The sequence below is a fragment of the Triturus cristatus genome, chromosome 7 (genome assembly GCF_964204655.1).
Source record: "Triturus cristatus chromosome 7, aTriCri1.1, whole genome shotgun sequence".
NCBI classification, from domain to species: Eukaryota; Metazoa; Chordata; class Amphibia; order Caudata; family Salamandridae; genus Triturus; species Triturus cristatus.
The window spans coordinates 774,357,154-774,378,636 of record NC_140590.1 but is presented as its reverse complement, the minus strand read 5'-3'; positions in this window follow the sequence as shown (position 1 = coordinate 774,378,636).

Sequence of the window (21,483 nt, the reverse complement as noted above, 5' to 3'; positions counted from 1 at the left end):
CTCCACCTGCATCATTCGTGGCGCCCTTGGTGGTCACTGTACTTGTGTATGTAGACTATTGACATGACTTCATGTGGACATGTTTTCTTTTCTGCGCTATGCATGTGTATACTCCCAGCCTCGCACACATGTGGTACATGTACTGCAGGATCTTTGTGCACCTGACTGACATTTGTGGGCATTGGATCTGTGGGTACTCCACCCTTTTCTTTGCAGGGGCACTGTTGTGAGTGTTAGGCACCCACCCCTCCTGTGTCTGGGCACTGCTGGGAGGACTCTGCAACCACCCCTCCTTCGTCCGGGCACTGCTGGGAGGACTCTGCACTCACCCCTCCTGTGTCTGGGCACTGCTGGGAGGACTCTGCAACCACCCCTCCTGCGTCTGGGCACTGCTGGGAGGACTCTGCACACACCCCTCCTGTGTCTGGGCACTGCTGGGAGGACTCTGCACACACCCCTCTGATGACTGGGCACTGCTGGGAGGACTCTGCACACACCCCTCCTGTGTCTGGGCACTGCTGGGAGGACTCTGCAACCACCCCTCCTGCGTCTGGGCACTGCTGGGAGGACTCTGCACACACCCCTCCTGTGTCTGGGCACTGCTGGGAGGACTCTGCACACACCCCTCTTATGACTGGGCACTGCTGGGAGGACTCTGCACACACCCCTCCTGTGTCTGGGCACTGCTGGGAGGACTCTGCACACACCCCTCCTATGACTGGGCACTGCTGGGAGGACTCTGCACACACCCCTCCTGTGTCTGGGCACTGCTGGGAGGACTCTGCACACACCCCTCTTATGACTGGGCACTGCTGGGAGGACTCTGCACACACCCCTCTGATGACTGGGCACTGCTGGGAAGACTCTGCACACACCCCTCTGATGACTGGGCACTGCTGGGAGGACTCTGCAACCACCCCTCCTGCGTCTGGGCACTGCTGGGAGGACTCAACACTCACCCCTCCTGTGTCTGGGCACTGCTGGGAGGACTCTGCAACCACCCCTCCTGCGTCTGGGCACTGCTGGGAGGACTCTGCACACACCCCTCCTGTGTCTGGGCACTGCTGGGAGGACTCTGCACACACCTCTCTTATGACTGGGCACTGCTGGGAGGATTCTGCACACACCCCTCCTGTGTCTGGGCACTGCTGGGAGGACTCTGCACACACCCCTCTTATGACTAGGCACAGCTGGGAGGACTCTGCACACACCCCTCCTGTGTCTGGGCACTGCTGGGAGGACTCTGCACACACCCCTCTTATGACTGGGCACTGCTGGGAGGACTCTGCACCCAACCCTCCTATTTCAGGATATGTACGCTTGGTACATACACGGGTGTGGGTTCGCTCCATGCATACGCGGGTGGGGGTACGGTCTGTACGTACACTGTTGGGGTGGGGGTACGCTCCATGCATACGCGGGTGGGGGTACGGTCCGTACGTACACTGTTGGGGTGGGGGTACGCTCCATGCATACGCGGGTGGGGGTATGGGTCGTACATCCACTGTTGGGGTGGGGGTACGCTCCATGCATACGCGGGTGAGGGTACGGGTCGTACATACACAGTTGGCATGGGGGGTACGCACCATGCATACGCGGGTGAGGGTACGGGTCGTACATACACGGTTGGCATGGGGGGTACGCTCCATGCATACGCGGGTGGGGGTACGGTCCGTACGTACACTGTTGGGGTGGGGTGTACGCTCCACGCATACGTGCGTGGGGGTACGGTCCGTACGTACACTGTTGGGGTGGGGGGTACGCTCCATGCATACGCAGGTGGGGGTACGGTCCGTACGTACACTGTTGGGGTGGGGGTACGGGCCGTACATCCACTGTTGGGGTGGGGGTACGCTCCATGCATATGCGGGTGAGGGTACGGGTCGTACGTACACTGTTGGCATGGGGGTACGCTCCATGCATACGCGGGTGAGGGTACGGGTCGTACATCCACGGTTGGGGTGGGGGTACGCTCCATGCATACGCGGGTGAGGGTACGGGTCGTACGTACACTGTTGGCATGGGGGGTACGCTCCATGCATACGCGGGTGAGGGTACGGGTCGTACATCCACGGTTGGGGTGGGGGTACGCTCCATGCATACGCGGGTGAGGGTACGGGTCGTACGTACACTGTTGGCATGGGGGGTACGCTCCATGCATACGTAGGTGAGGGTACGGGTCGTACATCCACGGTTGGGGTGGGGGTGCGCTCCATGCATATGCGGGTGAGGGTACGGGTCATACTTACACTGTTGGGGTGGGGGTACGCTCCATACATACGCGGGTGAGGGTACGGGTCGTACTTACACTGTTGGGGTGGAGGTACGCTCCATGCATACGCGGGTGAGGGTACGGGTCGTACATACACGGTTGGCATGCGGGGTACGCTCCATGCATACGGGGGTGGGGGTACAGTCTGTACATATCCATACCCACGCTGTGGAATGCTTGTGCGGGCCGTACCCAGGCCTTTGCCACGTGGGTACAGCCGTCCCGCCATTGTTGGGGTGACGTAGGTGTGGGCGTGGTACGACTCGTACCCACGCTCTTAAGGCGTGGGTACGGGACGTACCTGTATTGTTGTGTTACCGGTTTGTGTCGTCAACCACTTCCGTTGTGGCGGACGCTGGCTTTGCTGGACACGCCCCCACCCCTCGTAGTGACCAGGGCCTAGGGGTCAGGTATGTCCAGGGCATGTGTGCTGTGTGACTTGGGTGGGGGTTTTGTGGCCTGCCCCTGCTCCTGCCCCCCCCCTTTCACCCCTCCCTTTGTTGTTCTGACCTTCTGCGGCGTCTGCGTCGGAACCTGTGGAGGAGGTCGACTGCTATGAGGGCCGGGATGACACGTAGGTTCGGGTCCATGTCTGTCCGTCACGTGCAGGTACTCCTTGTTCGCGTCGTCCTGATTTCCCGGCAGCCGGAAAATATTCTCCGTGCGGGATGACGTCGGTGCGAATCGTATTCCTGGTTCGTGAATGGCAGGCTGCGTGCGTCCCGACGTCACGTCGGAGCTTTCCCGGATCACATTTGTTTGTATATTTTCGTCGGTCGGTGTTTTGTACGATTCGTACGGAAATAGTATTTCCGTGCGAATCGTACTTGCATGTTTGTATCTTCTTACGACCGGGTACACGTCGGACGGGGAATATGCTCCGTCCGACGGTTCGTACCCGGTTTTTACCGGATCGTAATTGGCACCATAATATTTAATTGTACATATATATTTCCTATATGAAAAAGAAATGTATATGACAATTATATATTATTTAGAAAATATATTATTAATACATGATTGTAATGGTTTATTGTATTGACCAATTTCATTTATTAGCTGTGGGCATGCTCATTATAAAATGCTTTTGGTTATTAGTGATAGGTAGTCTAGGCCACTTGTTGATGGGTATAGGATTACTTGACTTTGTAGTAGATCAAACATTTGTTTGGTTTGTTTAGTTAATTTAGGACCTATTTGAGTAACAGATTGTTGCATCCGTAATTCTTGGTAGCTTTGTTCTTTTTGTAGAGATTCCAGGAGTTTTTGTAGGGTAGGTTTCACTCTGCTTGTAGTTGCTTGGAAGGCATTATGCCATCCTTCAACACTATTGTTTGTTTTGGATTGTTTATTTAAGGTACTGAGGTATACATTCCACCAAGGAATGTGGAACTTTGGTTGTCTTCTATGTCCTGATCGGTGTAATCTTCCCACCCAGGTGTCCTCAAAGTAGTCTAGGAGTTGGCTTAATTTGTCTTCGTTCTTTTTGTAATAGGGACTTTCTATTAGAATATTATAGTGTTCAGCTACATCTGTCACAGGTACGTATGCTAGTGCTATTAGTTTTTTAACCTGGTAGGCAAAAGTACTATCTGTAGCATATTGTACACTTAGGTGCCGATCACGATCCGGTAAAAAATGTCCCCGTACGACTCGTATCGGGTCTTTTTACCGTACGAATCGTACAAGTGCCGTACGAACTGGCAATCACGATTCGCATGGCAAAAAGTCCATACGAACCGCACTGGGAATCATTCCCCACACGTCCTCGGGTTGGAAAATGTGTCCGACACGTCCTCGGACGATTTACCTTACAAACGTAAAAATCCAAGTCCGACCGAGGAATCACGATCCATCCCGTGCGTCCGAGCCTACAACCGTATGGAAAAAACACCGTCCGCACCGAACACCAATAGCAACCATGGAGACATGTGCCCGCATACGCGCCCAACACTCCCCCCAGCCCCCGTACGTCCGACACGTACCCCCGTATATGTATACCCCCACCCGTCTAGGTACACCCCAGTACGTTCCAGTCGTACCCCCACCCCAGTACGTGTCGTACCACCGTCAATGTACACCCCCCCACCCCTGTACGTGTCGTACCACCGTCTATGTACACCCCAGTACGTTCCAGTCGTACCCCCACCCCAGTACGTGTCGTACCACCGTGAACCTACACCCCAGTACGTTCCAGTCGTACCCCCACCCCAGTACGTGTCGTACCAACGTCAATGAACACCCCAGTACGTTCCAGTCGCACCCCCACCCCAGTACATGTCGTACCCCCCGTGTACCTACACCCCAGTACGTTCGAGCCCCACCCCCACCCCAGTACGTGTCATACCCCCCGTGTACCTACACCCCAGTACGTTCCAGTCGTACCCCCACCCCAGTACGTGTCGTACCAACGTCAATGTACACCCCCCCACCCCAGTACGTGTCGTACCACCGTCAATGTACACCCCCCCCACCCCTGTACGTGTCGTACCACCGTCTATGTACACCCCAGTACGTTCCAGTCGTACCCCCACCCCAGTACGTGTCGTACCACCGTGAACCTACACCCCAGTACGTTCCAGTCGTACCCCCACCCAGTACGTGTCGTACCAACGTCAATGAACACCCCAGTACGTTCCAGTCGCACCCCCACCCCAGTACGTGTCGTACCACCGTCAATGTACACCCCCCCACCCCTGTACGTGTCGTACCACCGTCAATGTACACCCCCCCACCCCTGTACGTGTCGTACCACCGTCTATGTACACCCCAGTACGTTCGAGCCCCACCCCCACCCCCACCCCAGTACGTGTCATACCCCCGTGTACCTACACCCCAGTACGTTCTAGTCGTACCCCCACCCCAGTACGTGTCGTACCAACGTCAATGTACACCCCCCCACCCCTGTACGTGTCGTACCACCGTCAATGTACACCCCCCCACCCCTGTACGTGTCGTACCACCATCCATGTACACCCCAGTAGTTCCTGGCGCACCCCCAACACAACCTCCTAAGTACGGAGCGCACCCCATGCCCCAACATCACAACCGCATGTACGAGTCGTACAAAGCCACACACAAGGACATAATCGTACAACCAAATGGCCCATGTACACACCGTACACACGCTCAAAACGCACGTACACAACCAGGACAAAACAAAACAACACAAGAATACACCATTCGAAAGGCACACAGCCACTAAACATGGCCAACAACCACTAAAATAACACAATCACTGACCTGCAACTGCCAAAAACAAACAGAGGCCCAATACACCACCACTCCTTATAACACACCCACCCAAAATTCAAAAACTGCCACACCCACCCATGGACCAATAAAAAGGGCCCACACACACAAACCATGAGCCTTTGCAACAGACTCACTGCTGCCAGACACCACAGAACCAGACTACAAGCTACACCACACCTTACACTTGCACACCTTCACACGACCACCCTCACAAACACCCTCTCATCACATTCACACACACACAACCATCCACACCCCCCCCCCAACATCCACACACCCCCCACACCCACACCATCCCCACCCACACCCCTCACCATGCCCACTACCAAGAATCCAAAGTTCAGTCACCGAGAGTTGGAGGTCCTTGTTGATCAAATCCTCAGAGTCGAGCCACAGATCTTTGGAACATTGGTCAGAAGCACCAGCCAGGCAGCCAAAACAGCCATGTGGCAGACCATCGTCGATGCTGTGAATGCCGTTGCGGACACCAGGAGGACCAAGCAGGATTGCCAGAACAGGTGGTACGATCTGCGGAGGAGGGTCAGAGCCAAGAGGCAGGAGGAACACGACCAGGCCAACGCCACCGGAGGAGGGCCCTCCCGCAGAGCCGTACAGTACCATCCCTGGGAGGAGAGGGTGATGGCCATACTGCCGGTGGAGGCAGTTGAAGGAGTAGAAGGACTCCGAGACCCGGGTGAGTACACAAACAACGCACCTCACATGGGGGGAACTGCAACCACAACCAAAATTACTAACAGGCACGCAACCACCACAAGCCATCGCATGACTCAACCACACTCCATGAGCAGGCACATGCCACTGCTGCCACCATGCCCCATGCACCCAGCTGGACAATGTCAAGTCACAGGCCACAGAAGACAACAACACATGACACGGTAACCCGGATGGCGGGAGGCTGGGCACCAAAAATCACATAGTGCGACTCCAAAGCAGACAACAATGCCCTCTGCCCATATGGCCTAGGTCACAGCCAGACAAACACTGTGTCCCAACACAGGAATGACTTGCCAGCAAATGGCGGACGCCTTGCATCAACACATGGGGGTGAAGGCACTGTTTTGCACATGACAGCAGCTAATGAACAGCCAACATTGTGAAAGAGTGGCAGCACACACCACCACAGCAGCAGCGCACAGACACACAGCAGACAAAATGGGTGCCTGGAGATCAGAAACAAACTCACATCAACAGGCCAAGGGCCACTCAAAGATCTGCTAACAGTGTGTGCCCAGGAAGCTGGGCCAAGGTGACAGAGGGTGACACACGGAGGGAGGGAGAGGGGGACACAGAGGGAGGGAGAGGGGGACTGAGAGGGAGGGAGACGGACAGAGGGAGGAGGCTGACACACGGAGGGAGGGAGGAGGCTGACACACAGAGGGAGGGAGAGGGGGACAGAGAGGGAGGGAGAGGGGGACTGAGAGGGAGGGAGACGGACAGAGGGAGGAGGCTGACACACGGAGGGAGGGAGGAGGCTGACACACAGAGGGAGGGAGAGGGGGACAGAGAGGGAGGGAGAGGGGGACAGAGAGGGAGGGAGACACAGGAAGACGGACAGAGGGAGGAGGCTGACACACAGAGGGAGGGAGAGGGGGACAGAGAGGGAGGGAGAGGGGGACAGAGAGGGAGGGAGACACAGGAAGACGGACAGAGGGAGGAGGCTGACACACAGAGGGAGGGAGAGGGGGACAGAGAGGGAGGGAGAGGGGGACAGAGAGGGAGGGAGAGGGGGACAGAGAGGGAGGGAGAGGGGGACAGAGAGGGAGGGAGAGGGGGACAGAGAAGGAGGGAGACACAGGGATAGCAAATCAGTCCTTTGGTGTGTGGGAATGTCTGCTCGTCAGCAGGTGGACTGCGTGCATGTAGACAAGGGTGGCCAGTGCCAGAACCCCCCCTCTTCATCATGGCAAAACGCAGGGCCATGTCACAACCTGTACACGAGCACAAGGACAGCCACCTGCATCATATAAGTGTGTGGATCCACTCCATGTGCACATGTACAGTGCTACAAGGAAGGCGCAAATGCATGGCTCGCCACACCTGCACACTCCACTGCTGACTGCAGTCACACTTGACGCAGCAAGTAAGACTGTGCCACACATAGTTAAAGGGGCCAAATTGGTGCCCAAGGGACACACCCATGCACAAGTGCACTGTGAGTGGAATGCAAGACAGATCCTAATTCCAAGAGGAAATGTGCCAACTTTGAAACGGATGAAACATGGATGTTGCATGGACCAAAATTAACATTTTCTCTCTCACACACAGGTCAACGTCGTGCTGCACCCCCCAACACTGGGGGGGAACACTCACAGGACCCGGATCTGCAGGAGACCGATCCCACCGGCAGCGACCACTCTCACCACTCTGCGGACGACCCCGACCGACCTGGCCCCTCTGGTGTCCAACCACCTGCAGCACCTGCGTCAGGTACAACCGTGCCAACCACCACCCCCACTCCTGCCACATCCCAGGAGACACCCAGGATCCCTGCCCCAACACCACAATGCAGCCAGGCTCGCCAGGAGGGACACGGTGTCCCGGGCACCCAGGAGGAGGCAGGCGACAACGCCAATGCCACCCCTCAGGGGTCCCGGAGACCCGATGTGCCCACAAGTGCAGGCCAGACGCAAGTGGGCAGGGGTGGTGGGAGTGGAGGACGGCGGAGGCGCGAGCCTGACCAGTTGGCTGGGGATCCGGTATTTTCCCATGTCCGTAACATCCTGGACTCATACCGGCAGGACACCACGGGCATGGCCCAGGTTGTGTCCGTCCTCGAGGGGATCAAGGTCCAGCTGGCCCAGCAACATGCGGAGCTAATAGCCTGTCTACAGGTACACCAACGGAGGATGGAGGACAGACAGGCTGAGCAAGTGACGGCGTTCCAGGGGATTCACGCTACACTCCGTCGGATGGCCGACACCATGGCCGACCCTCCCTGTGCCAGAAGGCGGAGAACATCACCACCCACAGGGAGGGATCAGGAGGAGGAGGAGGAAACATCCGACGGAGCATCCCAGACGTCGTCACGGCCTGCTGCTGAGGTTCCCCGCAGGAAGCCGGGTCGTCCACGGAAAGGACCGTGAGGGTGGATGCTACATCACCATCTCCCAGGACACCTGGCCTGGCACCTGGCCCACTGGAGCAACAGCATCACAGCATCAAGAGACATTCTCTGCCACATGGCCCTGCTGGTCACTGGCTGACCAATGTTGACAAAGACTGTGAAATGGACTCTGAGGATTTCCAATGGCAAGGACACCAACTCCCCTACTGAACTTTGGATTCCCTAATCCCGGAAAGCCCCTCACTTTGTCCCCCCCCCCCAATAATAAATCACACTATTAAGAGTAGATGCCTGCTGGTAGCATTATTACCTAACATGTGTCTTGTACAGTCTAAACATGCCTGAGTCATCTGTTCACTTCAACCATCCACACCCTGGGGCCTGAGTCTGGCACAGGACACATGGGTCACAGTTTATTAGGCAAGACAGACATGGAGCACCATACACACCCGTGATGGGCAGAACCAGCTGAGGGGGTGGCCGAACAACCGTGCTGACAGACACATTGAGTACAGCAACAGTCATGCGCAGAGGTCAGGGATCCTGGCCAGTGTCCTGGGGGGCACCCAGGTATGTGTAGACAGGTGGCAGAACCATGTCCTGCAAGCTTGAGTCCGGTGGATGCAGAGAATGGGGTCATGGACAACGTTGGATGCATGGGGATGGCACATGTCACAATACCCACACAGTCATGGACATCATGCCCAATACACAGTCTCAGCACACACACACAGCTTGCATCTTGCCACTCGACACATTGACACATAGCCACAATCAGGGAATACCATGCCAGACATGCAGGATGCACCGTGCCAACACACCAGCATTGACTGAGAAGAGGCACCTTGGAGGCATAGGGACACCTTTATTAGTCATGTTTTTGGGATTGCAGAGGCAACTTGAAGTACACATGAACACATCATGTGGAGTAACATGTGGGTCCAACACTGGCACCCCCCTTCTGCAGCACAAATGCGTGATAGCCATGGAACTGGCACACAAGTGTCGGCTAACAGCTAAAACCCACAGCTGCACACGGAGAGCCTGACATACACCATAGATCCGCTGATGTGGAAGTCCCACGCCATGTCAAGACAATGTTAACCGTATGTGTCCGAGGGCAGTGTCACACACATTGATGCCATCATCACAATCCACTATCCCATCACTGATGACTGACAACCAGGCAGCCCATCTATTCAGGTGTACCCAGCTGCATGTCGTGTCCCATGGGGATGCCACATGACTGCAGAGGAACCAAACCCCGACCGGGGCAGTGTGCACACATCGTGAACAACTGCCACACCCAATACACCCCAGATGCATCCCTTACCCCATGGAGACTTCCAAACGTGTCCGTGCCTGTAACGCTGAGTCAGCCCACGATGTCATGTCCATGAGGAATAGCAGTGCCACAACAATGCAACCAGCAAACGGCATGCGCAGGTACCTGGGGAAGAGAGACACACAAGAAGTCAGCCACAAAAAGCACAGCCACTTGCATGTGCATTTACTCGACACATGTATGGATGACAACATGCTAGGTCACAATTATGACTGGGGAAATACTACCATCACTGCCACCATCACTCCAGTGACACACCCACACACACCTCTGACCCACGTGCCATACATGCAGGTGGAGACACACATCACAACGCATGCCACACGGGGACCAATGCGTGCACACTCAGACCCTGGTACTCACCACTAAGCAAAGAAGTCGCGTATGAGCCGAGTCCGGATGTCCTCTTGCGGCTCCACATCCTCCACATCACTAGCCCCATTGCCAAGCCCTTCGTCCTCCACGGGTGGATGGTCCTCGTCATGTTGATTCAGGATGAGTGGCACAGCTCTTTCAACTGCCATGTTGTGCAGCATGCAGCAGACCATGAAGATCTTGCAGACCTTCGCAGGGGCATAAGGGAGTGCACCGCCGGTCTTGTGGAGGCACCGGAATCGGCTCTTCAGCATGCCAAACGTCCTCTCTATCACTCGCCTTTTCCGGCCATGGGCGGTGTTATAGCGGAGCTGGGCCGGCGTGATGGGGTTGCGGAGAGGTGTCAGCAGCCAAGGCATGTTGGGATAGCCAGCGTCCCCTACATGGGAAGCACATGGACATCGTTAGAACTGGTGAAGCGGTCGTGCTGGTCGGCTATACAGAATACAGGACAGACAGACTGTACCCACCAACAACACATGCCCGTTCGTTGCGCAGCTGCATCATCATATCAGGCATCCCGCTACGCCTCATGATGTAGGCATCGTGTGCTGACCCTGGGAAACGAGCACAGACATGTGAAATCACCATATTGGACAGACACACCACAAGGGCATTGATGGAGTGGTAGTGCTTCCGATTGCGGTACGCCACCTCCCGTGCGTGTGGTGGTACCAAACCTACATGTGTCCCATCTATGGACCCAATGACATGGGGCATCCCTCCCAGGGCATAGAATCCACGCTTGACCTCAGTCATCTGTTCAGGGGTTGGGAACTTGATGAAGTCATCCAGGTGAATCAACATGGCCTCCAAGAAATCATGCAGCACACCGCTGAACATGCTCTGGGACATGCCACCAACATGAGCTATGGTATTTTGGAAGGTACCCGTGGCAAGAAAATGTAGGGCAGCCATTACCTTCAGCTGGGGTGTCAGTGCCGTAGGATACCTGTGCTGCGGTTGCAGGTGTGGTGCCAGTCTCGCCGTCAGCTCCAGAATCAACGGTTGGGTGAAGCGGTAGAGCCGGATCCTGTCATTCTCCTGCATGGTAGCCAAGTCTGGAATTCTTCGGGCAAGAGGCGGCGCTCTGCAGTAATTTGGAAGTGACAAGGAAGAGTGAGTGCACTACGAGAACAACTCATGTCTACTGAGCACATGTAAATCTGGCAATACACACATGCTACATAGGGAGTCAGGTATGTGCTACATGCCCAGGACACGTATGGATGCAAGGTGACACTCCTTCCAAGACCCAGCTACACACGGTGATTGAGAACCTCCCCATGCCACGGCATGGAAATAGCTGTGTCCCAGTGCAAGTGCACAGCCCGACGCAAGACAGGAGTGACATACACCCACACATCAGCAGAAGTGGGATGCCGATTGCAGAGACTGGTAGCGGAACACTGGAGCCACAGGTCACATGACATTACACTAGTCCAGCCCACACACCTTGCCATGAAGGTGCACATGTCATGACTCACCACACATTCCTTGTGAGGATGCTGACATGGCCTTGTCACGCTACTCCGTGTCCCATGCATACATGTGCACCTCACATCCGATAACACATGTGGCATGGTGTGCGGAACAGTGTGCAATGACAATCTACACACAGCCACATGTTGGTTGCTGCAACAGCTGCAGCTTTTGAGGGTGCTACAACATCAACCTGATGTAAATCCCGGACACATATATGACATAGTCACATTGTGCACTGTGGGTAGTGACAAGTCATGTGTCATGACCCCTGTACCGGGCATCATGGGACACTTCCATGTGTTGGTGTCCGTGCCATGCCAGTGACGCTCACCCCAAGTGCGCAGTCCCACATGCACACATGTCAAAGGAGTCAATGGCATGCCTGGCACACATTGCACCCTCACACAGTACACCTGTACACATCTCATCATACATCTGGTGCCTTCTCCACTCAGGAGGCATGTTCCACATCACAGCCTGTGACACCTGTGCCCCACACATGTAGTAATGCACAGACGATGCCTTGATGTCCATTCCTGGACAAGTATGTCCATCCATGGACAAGTATGTCCGCCCTATTCCTACCTGTGTGTCGCCTATCACCACAGTGATGTGTAAAAACCGCCGTACTGCTGCTGAGAGGGCCTGTGCATGTTCCCAAATCACTGTGGGAGTGCTGCCGTATGTGTACCCATCGTGATGGCGAGCGTACATGCATTTGTACGGTCCGTAGCACTACGAGTACGCATACGCGTGCAGACCCATAGTGATAGGGCCGTACACACGCATGTACGCTCACTATCACTATGGGTCTGCACGCGTATGCGTACCCGTAGTGGTACAGACCGTACACTCGCATGTACGCTCACTATCACTATGGGTCTGCACGCGTATGCGTACTCGTAGTGGTACGGACCGTACACAAGCATCTACGCTCACTATCACTATGGGTCTGCACGCGTATGCGTACTCGTAGTGATAGTGAGCGTAGATGCGAGTGTACGGTCCGTACCACTACGGGTACGCATACGCGTGCAGACCCATAGTGATAGTGAGCGTAGATGCGTGTGTACGGTCCGTACCACTACGAGTACGCATACGCGTGCAGACCCATAGTGATAGTGAGCGTACATGCGAGTGTACGGTCCGTACCACTACGGGTACGCATACGCGTGCAGACCCATAGTGATAGTGAGCGTAGATGCGTGTGTACGGTCCGTACCACTACGAGTACGCATACGCGTGCAGACCCATAGTGATAGTGAGCGTACATGCGAGTGTACGGTCCGTACCACTACGGGTACGCATACGCGTGCAGACCCATAGTGATAGTGAGCGTAGATGCGTGTGTACGGCCCTATCACTATGGGTCTGCACGCGTATGCGTACCCGTAGTGGTACGGACCGTACACTCGCATGTACGCTCACTATCACTATGGGTCTGCACGCGTATGCGTACTCGTAGTGGTACGGACCGTACACACACATCTACGCTCACTATCACTATGGGTCTGCACGCGTATGCGTACTCGTAGTGATAGTGAGCGTACATGCGAGTGTACGGCCCGTACCACTACGAGTACGCATACGCGTGCAGACCCATAGTGATAGTGAACGTAGGCATGCATGTACGGGCCGTTGCCATGCATTTGGGGTGCCCTAGGGCCCCGAAACGCACCGTACCTGTGTGTGATGCTCCAAATTACATAGGGGACAAGTATTAAGGCCTACATGCATGCTGGTTGTCATGGAGACCAAGTTCAAATTTCGAAATTGTTCTGGAAGGTGCACAGCAGAAGTCAGTTGGAATTCTTCTACTTTGTTGCAATGTGTTTGTGGGGCTGACATCATGCAGGAGAATGAAACCGATAGAGAACCCACAGACTGCTAGGTTTGAAGGGATTGGTGGAAACATAGGATGCAAATGTGAGTGACCAATCACTCTGTACTCCTGTGCATGAGACTGGGCAGAAGGGCACATATAAGGCAGCCAGGTCCCATGAGGGAGCACTTGCCTGCACATCTTTGCATTCGTCGACCCAGCTGCTGCTACTGATTCCCTGGAACCATGTCAAGGGCTGTGGAGAGGACACAGCCATTCACCCTGGAGGAGAACATGGCTCTGCTGGATGTGATCCTCCCACAGTACTCCATGCTGTATGGGCGACCAGGGTATCAGGTGAGTGCATAGGCCACTGCCACAGACTGTCCCTATGTTGTGACTGTGACTTCTGCCATTGCGTCCAGGTGTAACACACATGCCATGTACTGTCAGGGGGGTACCAGGTGTCTCCCAGCAGTGCCCTGAGACAGGAGGGGTGTGTGCAGAGTCCTCCCAGCAGTGCCCTGAGACAGGAGGGGTGGGGGACTATCACTCACAGCAGTGCCCTGAGACAGGAGGGGTGGGGGCCTATCACTCACAGCAGTGCCCTGAGACAGGAGGGGTGGGGGCCTATCACTCACAGCAGTGCCCTGAGACAGGAGGGGTGGGGGCCTATCACTCACAGCAGTGCCCTGAGACAGGAGGGGTGGGTGCCTATCACTCACAGCAGTGCCCTGAGACAGGAGGGGTGGGGGCCTATCACTCACAGCAGTGCCCTGAGACAGGAGGGGTGGGGGCCTATCACTCACAGCAGTGCCCTGAGACAGGAGGGGTGGGGGCCTATCACTCACAGCAGTGCCCTGAGACAGGAGGGGTGGGGGCCTATCACTCACAGCAGTGCCCTGAGACAGGAGGGGTGGGGGCCTATCACTCACAGCAGTGCCCTGAGACAGGAGGGGTGGGTGTGATGCACAGTGTGAGCCTTGATCATTGATTGTGACATTGCCATCATTCCACCTGTGTACCCACTGTGGCACGTAGTGCTTTTGCCCTCACCAGGGGATGATGTCCCTATGACAAAGGTGCAATGCGTTGGCTGCATGACATGCCTTGTTGTAACCAGCTAATTTGTACCCATATGTCTCTCTGTGACATGTGGCTGGTGTATTGATGTGGTGTCACTTGTTCCTCCTCACAGGTAGGCGCCACTGCCAAGGAGCAGATCTGGCTGACCGCCGTCAGTGCCGTGAGGGGTGTGGATGGTCGGAGGCGGAGCCTGCCCCAGGTGAGGAAACGCTGGCAGGATATCCGGTGCTGGACGCGGAGGATTGCACGGCTCCTGCTGGGGGACTCACCTGAGAGCCACAAGAACCGCGGCTGCCGCCGTATGAGCCACCTCCACAGGCGTGTGCTGCCGGTGGTCTTTCCAGACCTGGAGAGGCGCTTACAGGCGATGCAGCAGCCGGAAGGGGGTAGGTACATGTGTGTTTGTTGTGTGTCACCGGCATTTGTAAGGGCACAGTAGCATGAATTCACTGGCAGGGTTTAAAGGTGCTGTGCAGATCCTGTTTGCCCCAGTATAGCGCTGTGCCCCTGCCACCCTTCCCCTCCTTGCAATGTGTTCCCTGGTCTGTGTGTAGTCACTCCTTCACAAGGTAATGTAGGCTGGCGCTTTGTCCACGAGAACAATGACTGTAGCATCATGTGTGGGGGTGGTGTGTAACAGGTTGTGGGACCTTGCCTGTGCACTGTCAAGTTCACTGCATGTGGGTTCCATGTCAGTTGGCACTGATGCTGACTCCAGACATGGGAGTTGGTCTCTCATGTGTCATGCCTTACAGCGCGCATGTCCTATGTAGTGGCCTGTGACATGATGTGCATGAGTGTGCGATACACATAGTGCAGGGATGGTGACCTGTGTTGCAGTCATTACCATTCAGTAGCATGTAGTTGCGTGCCCACTACTGTCCCCTGGGGCACCTTTTCCTCAGTGGTGTATGTGTCATCATAAACGTGGCCAATCTCAGTGTCTACAGCGTAGGTTGTGCTCTGTGCCATTGTCCCCTGTCACCATGTATATAGACGTGCTATTTTGTACAGGTGTCCACTGTGCAGCCTGACCTGATTGTCCTTCTTCATACTCACAGTTGCCAGTGCCTGTGTGTCTTTTTATACTCATCTGAGGATGGGCACTGGTACCTCATTATTTGTACAGGCGCACCTTGGCTGTTTGGCGTCCAATCTTGCTTTTTGCCTGCCCCTGTGTGTATCACCCAGACTATGAGATGTTGGTGCCACCTGTGTCTCAACAATTTGCCTCGTGTAGGGTCTTGTTGGGGCGGGCAATGCCTATGTGTTAACTCCTGATTTCCACTTGCTGGGTCTGGGCAGTGTGTGATGTGTCTGGACACACACGCAATGTGCAGTGACCGAGTCATGTTGTGCATGTTTTCAGCATTACCTATGCAGCATGTGTCTCAAGTTCATGGATATGGTCCCTGGTCATCGGTATTTTCGCCAACGCTGTGTGGTGCAGATGCAGTGCTAGATTGTCCCCAGGGCCTGGGTGCTATGTCAGACTCCGTTTCCTGTGTTTAGCTATTGTCTCATGCTCTCCATGGTATTTCAGTGGCATGGTGGCTCAACCAACTGTGTGTTTCATGCCCTACATCGGTACCCTGTTCAGTAGATGTTAGGGATCTTCCTTTTCAGGCCATGCAATGTTACCTATGTAGATTGGACTCATGTGACAGATGTGTACAGGTGTCTGATTAATTTCTGTCTCTCCACCCTGCCCACAGCATCGTCGGGGGACACAGAGGGAGACATGGACACAGACCAGGCGGAGGGACCGAGCACCAGTGCCAGCCGTGACATCGGGTCTGGCACATCGAGTGGGACAGAGGCGGAGGAGAGTGTGGCCGAGGACCTGTCGACTGGCACATCAGACTACGAAGCTGACAGGTCCGAGGAGGATGTCTCCGAGTGGGCGGAGGCTGCACCAGCAGCTGACAGCGGAACAACACCTCGCACCGCCCCCTCAGTTTCCACCAGCCGCCTCCCACTTGCTCGTGTCCCTTCCCAGCGTGCCCGGTCACAGCATGTCTCCTTCCTGCCAGGCACCGCACCCCCTGCCCCTGTCTCCACTGCTGCCGCCAATGCAGAGTCTGTGGACATCCAGCGGCAACTGCAGGTTGGTCAGGCTGCGATCCTTAATGTCCTCCATGCCCACGGCAAAACCCTCACCAACATCGAGGCTTTCTTGGAGGGCATTCATTCATCGCAGGCTGACCAACGCAACTTGCTGAGGTCCATAGACTCCACACTGACTGCAGCAGTGGGTCTCCTGCAGCGCGACCTCCCCCCACCTACCCCTGCCCCATCCACACTTCCCACTCCCATGCCTGTCCCACGTACACCCAGACGTCGGCATGCACCCACATCAACGGACACGGGCACCACACCAGCAGGGAAGGTCCACCGCACTCCTCCTGACACGCACACACAGGGTGAGGTAGGCACACCCACTGGGTCGGGGGGCAAACGTGTGACACGCAGCCATAGTGGGAGTCCGCATTCCACCCAGTCCACTCCCTCCAAATCCCCTCCCCTCAGCTCTCCTGGCCACATCTCCCCCAAGGACTCCTTCATGGCCGCTCTGTCCCTGAGCCCCACAGTTACACCACCACGCAAGCGGTCAAGGAGGTCCCCGGTCAGGGTGGTTGAGTCTCCCCCCCTGTCTCCACCCTCCCCCGGTGGCGCTGCGACCCATCCCTCTGACCCCCCCCCCCCTCCTTGGGGCCTGAGGTCCCTTTGGGTGCAGGGGACTCCCTGGAGGACCTTGCAAAGGTGTGTAGTGCCATCCTGGCCTCCGCCTTTGGCACTGACCCACCCCCTGTGGTGGAGTCCTCCATCCCTGCACCCACAACGCCGCCCCTTTGCCCTGATGTCCCTGCGGTGCCTGTTGCTTCCCCCCCCCCTGATGCCCTCACCAGTGTGGAAGACGATGCCATTTGACTGTGCAGGCAAGGTAGGGGACACGCATCCCACTGTGTCCCCCATCCAGCTGAGAATCATTGACTGCCCTATGGGCTTTGTGAAGATTGAACTGCCTGCGATCCACGGACATTGTGCTCATGCTGAATAAAGCTTAATTTTGTTTTCATTATCACACTACTGCTATGCTGGTATTGGTGTTGGTGGGGCTGCTACATGGTTTTGGGTGGTGTGTAAGGGTTTGGGTGTGTGGGATATGTAGTAGTGTACTGCTCATTGGTGGGACCCTGTGATCTGTGTGCCATCACAAGGTGTTGGCTAACTTTCTTTGTTCATGTAAGCAGTTACTGCATGGTGCACTTGTCCCAGGGTGTATTCCTTCCTCTGTGTACCCAGCTTTCTTCCCTGCAGGGTGTTCCCAATGTTTAGCGCAGAGCTGTGTCTACATGAGCTGTGTGTGTGACGGAGCCCTTCTACTTTGGCCATGCATGCAGGGCCATGTCTCCACCTGCAACAATCGTGGCATCCTTGGTGATCACTGTACTTGTGTGTGGAGTCTGTTGACATGAGTTCATGGGGACATGTTCCCTTGTAGCCAGTATGCATGTGGATAATTCTGGCCTCACACACATGTGTTACACCCCTCCTGTCTCAGGGCACTGCTGTTAGTGATAGGCACCCACCCCTCCTGTCTCAGGGCACTGCTGGGAGGACTCCACACCCACCCCTCCTGTCTCAGGGCACTGCTGGGAGGACTCCACACCCACCCCTCCTGTCTCAGGGCACTGCTGGGAGGACTCCACACCCACCCCTCCTGTCTCAGGGCACTGCTGGGAGTGATAGGCACCCACCCCTCCTGTCTCAGGGCACTGCTGGGAGGACTCTGCACCCACCCCTCCTGTCTCAGGGCACTGCTGGGAGGGCTCTGCACCCACCCCTCCTGTCTCAGGGCACTGCTGGGAGTGATAGGCACCCACCCCTCCTGTCTCAGGGCACTGCTGGGAGGACTCTGCACCCACCCCTCCTGTCTCAGGGCACTGCTGGGAGGACTCCACACCCACCCCTCCTGTCTCAGGGCACTGCTGGGAGGACTCCACACCCACCCCTCCTGTCTCAGGGCACTGCTGTGAGTGATAGGCACCCACCCCTCCTGTCTCAGGGCACTGCTGGGAGGACTCTGCACCCACCCCTCCTGTCTCAGGGCACTGCTGGGAGGACTCTGCACCCACCCCTCCTGTCTCAGGGCACTGCTGGGAGGACTCTGCACACACCCCTCCTGTCTCAGGGCACTGCTGGGAGTGATAGGCACCCACCCCTCCTGTCTCAGGGCACTGCTGGGAGGACTCTGCACCCACCCCTCCTGTCTCAGGGCACTGCTGGGAGTGATAGGCACCCACCCCTCCTGTCTCAGGGCACTGCTGGGAGGACTCTGCACCCACCCCTCCTGTCTCAGGGCACTGCTGGGAGGACTCCACACCCACCCCTCCTGTCTCAGGGCACTGCTGGGAGGACTCCACACCCACCCCTCCTGTCTCAGGGCACTGCTGGGAGGACTCTGCACCCACCCCTCCTGTCTCAGGGCACTGCTGGGAGGACTCTGCACCCACCCCTCCTTTCTCAGGGCACTGCTGGGAGGACTCTGCACACACCCCTCCTGTCTCAGGGCACTGCTGGGAGTGATAGGCACCCACCCCTCCTGTCTCAGGGCACTGCTGGGAGGACTCTGCACACACCCCTCCTGTCTCAGGGCAATGCTGGGAGTGATAGGCACCCACCCCTCCTGTCTCAGGGCACTGCTGGGTGGACTCTGCACACACACCTCCGATTTCAGGATATGTACGCTTGGAACATACACGGTGGGGGTACGCTCAATGCATTCGAGGTGAGGGTACGAGTCTACTTACACTGGTGTGGTGGGGGTACGCTCCATGCATACGCGGGTGAGGGTACGGGTCGAACTTACACTGTTGGGCCGGGGGGTACGCTCCTTGCATACGCGGGTGGGGGTACGGGTCGTACTTACACTGTTGGGGTGGGGGTACGCTCCGTACGTCCGCGGGTGGGGGTACGGGTCGTACTTACACTGTTGGGCTGGGGGGTACGCTCCTTGCATACGCGGGTGGGGGTACGGGTCGTACTTACACTGTTGGGGTGGGGGGTACGCTCCTTGCATACGCGGGTGAGGGTTCGAGTCGTACTTACACTGTTGGGGTGGGGGGTACGCTCCTTGCATACGCGGGTGAGGGTTCGAGTCGTACTTACACTGTTGGCATGGGGGGTACGCTCCATGCATACGCGGGTGGGGGTACGGGTCGTACTTACACTGTTGGGCTGGGGGGTACGCTCCTTGCATACGCGGGTGGGGGTACGGGTCGTACTTACACTGTTGGGGTGGGGGGTACGCTCCTTGCATACGCGGGTGAGGGTTCGAGTCGTACTTACACTGTTGGGCTGGGGGGTACGCTCCTTGCATACGCGGGTGGGGGTACGGGTCGTACTTACACTGTTGGGCTGGGGGGTACGCTCCTTGCATACGCGGGTGGGGGTACGGGTCGTACTTACACTGTTGGGGTGGGGGTACGGTCCGTGAGTCCGCGGGTGGGGGTAGGAGTCGTACTTACACTGGTGGGGGTGGGGGTACGCTCCGTACGTCCGCGGGTGGGGGTACGGGTCGTACTTACACTGTTGGGCTGGGGGGTACGCTCCATGCATACGCGGGTGGGGGTACGGGTCGTACTTACACTGTTGGCATGGGGGGTACGCTCCATGCATACGCGGGTGGGGTTACGGGTCGTACTTACACTGTTGGGGCGGGGGGTACGCTCCATGCATACGCGGGTGGGGGTACGGGTCGTACTTACACTGTTGGGCTGGGGGGTACGCTCCTTGCATACGCGGGTGAGGGTTCGAGTCGTACTTACACTGTTGGCATGGGGGGTGCGCTCCATGCATACGCGGGTGGGGGTACGGGTCGTACTTACACTGTTGGGCTGGGGGGTACGCTCCATGCATACGCGGGTGGGGGTACGGGTCGTACTTTCACTGTTGGGGTGGGGGGTACGCTCCTTGCATACGGGGTGGGGGTAGGGTCCGTACATATCCGTCCCCACGCTATGTGATGTTTGTGCGGCCCGTACCCAGGCCTTTGCCACGTGGGTGCGATCCGTCCCGCCATTGTTGGGGTGACGTGTGTGGGCGTGGTCCGACTCGTACCCACGCTCTTCAGGCGTGGGTACGGGACGTACCTGTCTGGTTGTGTTGCCGGTTCGCGTGGTGACGGACTTCCGTTGTGGCGGTCGCTGGCTTATCAGGACACGCCCCCACCCCCTCGTGGTGACCAGGGCATGGGAGTCAGGTATGTCCAGGCCATGTGTGGTGTGTGACTTATGTGGTTGTTTTGTGGCCTGCCCTGCTCCTGCCACCCCCACCCCACCCCACTTTCCCCCCTCCCTTAGTTATTCTGACCTTCTGCGGCGTCTGCGTCGTAACCTGTAGAGGAGGTGGACTGCTATGAGGGCAGGGATGACTCGTAGGTTCGGGTCCATGTCTGTCCGTCGCGTACTGGTACTCCTTGCTCGCGTTGTCCTGTCGCGTACGGGTCCTCCTTGATCGCGTCGTCCTGTCGCGTACGGGTCCTCCTTGGTGGCGTCGTCCTGTGTGTCCGTCACGTACTGGTCCTCCTTGTTCGCGTCGTCGTCTGTCCGTCGCGTACTGGTGGTCCTTGTTCGCGTCGTCCTGATTTCCCGGCAGTTTTTGGCTGCCGCAAAATATTCACCGTGCGGGGTGACGTCGGTGCGAATCGTGATTCCTGGGTCGTGAATGGCTGGCTGCGAGCGTCCCGACGTCAG